The 6,529-nt window shown below is 35.2% G+C and overlaps 1 long non-coding RNA gene across 1 annotated transcript; it reads right to left on the bottom strand.

Moving 5' to 3' along the window:
• Positions 1-3,512: 3,512 nt before the first annotated feature.
• On the bottom strand, positions 3,513-5,433 carry LOC132051117 (uncharacterized). The gene is made up of 2 exons (XR_009413584.1): positions 4,515-5,433; positions 3,513-3,861 (listed from the first exon to the last, which is right to left on the bottom strand). It is a non-coding gene; the product is annotated as an uncharacterized LOC132051117 (long non-coding RNA).
• Positions 5,434-6,529: the final 1,096 nt, after the last annotated feature.

The raw sequence follows: 6,529 nt of genomic DNA on the forward strand, positions 1-6,529 counted from the left end.
TTATCCTTGTCCCGAATATCAAACAATAGGTACAACGCTATCCTAATGTAAATATATCGAGGATGACCATGACAACGACAATGCTAAGAAAGAACATATGTCTATGATAAGTATAACAAAGATGATTCCTTGACAGGAAAGAATATGGTTTGTAAGGACAACGATGGAGTCGAAAAGGGGAAAGTGCCTACGTTAGATATGTAGATGATATACCTTGCTATGGGAATGAAAATATAAGAAGGTTAGCTATTTTTGGATATCCCAAGTCTATTATAGGTAATGACTATCCCAAGGATTTTAGATACATGGAATTATGCCTCAGACCCCGATTGAGTGTACCCGACATACGTATATATATGGTATAAACCGAGCGCTATATAAACGCCGATAAATATACATGATATAAGTATATGAATAGATAGGAACCGAGCGCTTGAGGGCCGGTAAATGTATATGATATAAGTGTGTATATGTGACAAAAAGAATCGAGCGCTAGACGCCGGTAAATGTATGATATGGGGTTATATGTGAAAAAAAAAGAATCGAGCTTATAGACGATATACGTATGTGATAGAATATATATAGAAAGAGCGTGGCGCTATAGACGCCGATATATCTACGGGAAAATGGAGAAAAGGGCAGGAGCGTTATATACGCATATCCACCGATGGGCTTGGAGTATGACACAGATATCGTCCGGACGCGGATGCCCGACGGGGGATGTGCATAATTATGGTTAAATGGACCACCGACCCCCGGCAATATATTCTATTTTTATGTATATATATGTATATGTCGAGTAAGGAAAGCGAAGAAAGTACGCACGCCCGGGCACAAGGTCGTGCTATCCTCTTATCTCATCCGCATTCTATAATCCCATGGTATTGTTGTTCATACTTACGTTCGTTCGTATTAGTATTATTCATGTCTTGCATACTCGCACATTGCTCGTCGACCCCTCTTCTTCGGGGCGCGTTCATGCCGCGGTACACCCGACGGATCGAAGTTAATATAAAAGATGTTCCGGCAAGTTGGCAAGCTCCATTTGGCCCCGGAGTATAGCCCAGTCGAGTACATGTGCCGGGCCCGATTATAGAGACTTTGCGGGACGAGTTGTGGTTTGGAGGTTGTATTATAATACAAGTTTGTAGCTTACATGTTTTACTTGATTTAAAAGCAATAAAAGAATGTTTTAGTAATCTTATTGTATATACTTTTCGTAGGTTCAAAAAAAATTTTAAGTACGTAGTGGGTCGGGTTCGCTCGGCTCCATTTGTCGGGTGCCCATCACACCCTGATCAAGATTGGGGTGTGACACTTATATCATGTGTATTGAAAAAATTACTAAATATGGACAAAATTAAATTCAGAACTCAACTACTAGTACTTGAAGCCACGTTCGTTCAAGTCCTGTATCCGCTTCTGTGACGCTAACATGACATCTCTTCTTCTTTTTTGTTTTCCTAAGTGATCTTTTTCATAATTAATTTTGCTTAGAATGTGTTCGTTAGAGAAGCTGGACCTAAGATTTCATGAACAAGTCAATATTCTTTATATTTTATTTTAGTGTTCAGTTGTTTAATAGAAGCTTCTTTTTCCTTTTCTTTTTCTTTTATACTTGACGATGAAAGAACACTTTTGATCTTCCTAAATTGGCAGACAAAATATTGATTTTCTCTAGGGTAACTATTTAGGGGTCATTTATTTTGATCTTCCTATAAATCATTTATTGGTGGCTATGGAATACTTGGAGCTAAAACATGGAGGTTTAAATGACAAAATTTTAAAGGTCTTGCCAGGGTGACTATTAATTAGGGGCCATTTGTTTTGGTATACAAGAACAAATAATCCAAACATTAAACTGTATTATATAATGGCATATATGTGATTGATTTTTGTTTAAAAACAAAACTCTCTATTGTTTTTTTAATAAACCCAGCTTTTTCTCTCCAAAAAAAAAAAAAAAATTTTTATTAGAAATTCTAGGATTAAGATAATTCTAGTATTGGAGCAAGGGTAACTATTAAACTATGATTTAACTAGGTAACTTTTCCGCGCTAAAAACATCATAAAGTTATTAACTATTTTTTTTTTTGTAATAGCAAACGAATATTTTTTCCCAAAAAAAATAAAATTCTTTCAAACCTTAAAACCCAATAAATTAATAAGGGTGAAAATATTTTAAATATTTCTTAAAAAACATGTAAAGAAATTATAAAAGAAATTAGAGGGAAAAATTAATACTTATATATGTACACATTAAATTTATAAAGTAATAAATTTATTTTAAAATTTTATACAATAATGAAGGGACCTGAAATTATACCCTTTTAATTAGTGATTCAATAAATGGGATAAAAGATTACTATTTAACAATGTTTAAAAGTGTCCATTGAATTTTTTAATAAAGCATGGAAGAAAAGAAAAAAAACCCAAAAAAAAGGGAAAAAAAAGTAAATACCAGGCCTAAGGGCCCCATAATTTCCTCCCCTTTTATATTATCTATAATTTACCGCGCTCCCTAATAAAATTTTAAATTTTCCTATATAACTAAAAAAAAAAGATTTTTTTTTATATATATACATATGTATAGTTTTTTGTTTTAAAATAAAATAAATGTATAGACCTTGATTTCCTAAATTTATCTTTTTATACGGAGGAAATAACAACTTTATAAGTATAAACGTCTTAAAAGTAGAATTAACATGGGCATAATATTAGCATATTTACTTGAGGAAAAAAAAAAAGAAATTAAGAGAAACAGAAAACGAAGCCTCAAGACTCTCCTTGAATGCATTTACGTGGAACAAAAACAAAGAAGATCAAAACTCAAAACACAACAACTCATAAGAAAAAATTGAGAAGATGACATATTCAAAATATTATAACTCAAGAGCACAAAGTAATAAACTTTAAGAAAAAGAATGATAATACCTCCTAATTGACATAATTAATTAAAAGGAAAAAATATAAAAGCATAGTTTTGGAGATTTAGAGTGACCGAGGCAATATAATTTTGGCTGTAAACTGGATATTCTGTATTAAAAATAGAGAATAGTATATTTAAAGTTAAGTAATTGTTAATTTAGATAGTGCACATTCAATTTCACCAAAAGTTCTAGAGTAATTTATTTTTTATTTCCTTGCTCTCAATCCTAAAATCTCTTATCTTTCCTCTTCACCTTCTTGACCTGCAAAATGGTTATAAGAATATTATTCTCACAGATTTAATTGTGTTTTATTCCTAACTAAAAGGTTCGGGAAATTAATTTTTCAAAATGTTACTTTTCTTTTTCCCTCCCCGCTTCGAACCTGAAAGATTTGAAAAAAAAAAAAAAACATATAGGTTTTTAGAAAAAATTGGGGTTTTTTCCTTTTCCTTTCTTGTAAAAAATTTTAATGTGGTATAACTATTTATTACCACACATACAAAGAAAAAGGGAAAGAAATAATAAAGAGAGAAGATTCTCTTACCGATTGTTACCTATAACCAAATCAAATAAATATATATATTTATATATATTGTTTTTTGGTTAAAACGATATATTGCTTAAATATTAGAGAATTACATCAGTAGTACCGCCGTACTCATTTTCTGCATACTCACTATCTGTGAGGACGCAACAGTTACCTAACATAGCTAGACTATTACATACAGACTGCGTTACTAGTTTAGTACATATTATGCTTCTATTATCAGCATCCAAAAGGTTAGATATATTAGTAGGGGGGATAACAAAAAGTGAGACTCCTTCAAACTCTTTCTTCCTTGCTCCATGCTTGGCTAGTCCATCTGCTAACTTGTTTCCTTCCCGGAAGTTATGTCGTACCACTGGATTCCCCAATCTCCTCATAAGCAACCTGCATGATTCAACTGTATTAGAGTAAATGCCGTGTGGAGTGGTTAGAAGTTGTATTACCTCTGTGGAGTCACTCTCCACTTCTAGTAGGGTGTAACTTCTACCAAGAGCCAATTGAAGACCCTGCAGTAGAGCTTGGAGTTCAGCCATTGTGTGGCTTATGCTATGTATTTTCTGACAAAATCCCATTATCCATCCTCCATTCGTATCCCTGAATACTCCCCCAATTCCCCTTTGACAATTTAGAGGTGTGAGAGCACCATCAACATTGAGCTTGTAATGATTTAATACAGGGTGTTACCACTTATTATGGATTTCTTTCTTTCCTATACCCTGCTGAGAACCAGTATTAGTGAGGTGCTTAAATTCAGCAGCCTTCATAAGCATCTGGTTTAGTTGGATAATTGAGTTTTTAGAGCTGAACGATCTATTGTTGCGATTTAACCAGATGTACCATACTGCAAAAGGATAGAATTCAGCCCAACTTAATTGGTTATGATGGATGGGTACGTTGAGCTGGTGTAGGTTAGTCAACCAGTGGTTGGGTGTGTTAAGGATATTGCTCATATTTAGACAAACATCGAGCCAAAATTTTCTAGCAACATGACAGTCAAATAAAATGTGAGTTATAGATTCTTCCATAACATTGCATACCTCACAAAAAACATCAATAGTGATTCCAAGATGATGTAAATATGATTTTGTGGGAAGCCTATTATGAGATCAAAGCCAAAGAAAGAATTGGATTTTTGGAGGAGTGTGTAAGGACCAAACCCAGTTAAAGGAAAACTAGGTAGTATCACTATCTGTCCTAAGCAACTTCAAGACAGTTAAAGAATTGGATTTTTGGGTAGTAAATAGAACATTGGCATTTAAGGACCAGAAACAGGTATCTGATTTATCCAGTTGTACGGATACTAGGGATGCTTTATGGATTAATTCCTCAGAGATTACAGAGGAAAGGGCATTCCAATTCCACTCCTCCCCACTCCAAAAATGAGATAGCTTCAGCTTGGATTCTGCAATTGTGAGTGGTCCATGAATCAAGCTTCTTAAGGTGGGGTGATGTGGGTATCCAACTATGGTCCCATACACTAATGGTGTTCCCCTTACCTGGGTCCCAAGCAACTGCTTTGGAGCAGAGTTTGCCGCCTGCCAAAATATTCTGCCAAATAAAGGAATTAGAAGGGCTATTGGGCTTTAGTCCATACTTATTTATAAGAGTTTTGGCCCAAAGAGCATCTCTGTTAGTGTACAGTCTCCAGGCTAGGCTAGCAAGGAGAGAGAGGTTTTTATGATGAGCGTTACAGAGATTTAATCCTCCTCTATCCTTAGGAATTGTAATGTTATGCACTTTATAAGATGCATCTTCTTTTTTTGGGTTGTGCTCCCCATAGAAAGTCCATTTGAACTCTATCAATAGCCTTACAAGTCTTTTTTGGCAAGTGAAAATATTGCATAGCATGTGCTGGAAGACCACTTAAAGTAGATTTGATGAGAGTGATTCTTCCTGCAGTACTTAGAAAATTTAGTTTCCAATTGGAAAGCCTGTTTATCATATTATCGAGGATGAACTAAAAATTAGAGTGCTTTGGTTTATGTTTTAAGATTGGAAAGTGTTACACCTCGGAAAATTTTCCGTTGATGCACAGTGAATAGGCTAATGAGAAATATGAAGTATACGATGTTTCAATAAGTAAGACATAGCAATTGATGATTCTAAATGAGATTTGAAAGACGTTCGATGTTAGATAAGAAGGTTGCCAAGAGAAGGCCATGTATACGATAAGTTTAAGAAAGGATTTATGAGTAGTAAGTTGATGACAACTTAATGATGTGTTGGGGGAGAGTTATAACGCCCTTAGATCGCTAACGAAGTGATAAACAAGTGCTAGGAAGGTTCCATTAGGATTGGAGATCAAATGAAACGACGAGATCAAACTTGGTGGAAGGTGAGTTCCACGACGGTTCCACGGCCGGAATGTGTTCCACGGGCCTGGAGGGTCCGTGGGAACGCCGGCGAGAGAAGGCCGGCTGGTCGTGAACCACGACCGCTCCACGGACAGTTGGGTTCCACGGACCGTGACAGTCCGTGAAACCCGACCTTGAAATGTTTTAAGTGTTTAAATGTGTTCCCAACTTCATATTTTCATTCCCAATGTTATATCCCGCATTTTGTACGTCGGGATAATCCGAGTCAACCACGACAAGTTAAGGACAAGATCATTCCGAGATATGAAGTAGAGACTTTGGTATGCTCTAAAGGCTTAAGTTGTGTATGATTTTATTGGCATGAAATGTTAGAAGCATTGAGGTTAAATTCCATTTTTAGAAAGTATGCTATTTTTGGAAAGTGTATTATTATTTGAAAAAAAAAAAAAAAGAGAAAAGTAGGGCATGTGGCCGGCCGTGGCATGTGGGCCAAAGGGCCCCATGGAGCCTTATACAAGGTATTAAAAAGATGACTTAGTCATCTCTTTGTTAACTTCCAACACTTTAGAAAAATCAAAAAATCAACAACTTTGAGAAAAAAAAAAAAGGCCATATTCGCCAAGGGCAAGGAAAAACAAGACCAAGAATTGGCCATCAAAAAATTATTTCTTCAAGCAAACTTGCTAATTGAAGGGTGCTTAGTAACGTGGAGTCGTTGTTTCAAATAGCTTATTCGT

Source organism: Lycium ferocissimum, chromosome 3, assembly GCF_029784015.1.
Source record: "Lycium ferocissimum isolate CSIRO_LF1 chromosome 3, AGI_CSIRO_Lferr_CH_V1, whole genome shotgun sequence".
NCBI classification, from domain to species: Eukaryota; Viridiplantae; Streptophyta; class Magnoliopsida; order Solanales; family Solanaceae; genus Lycium; species Lycium ferocissimum.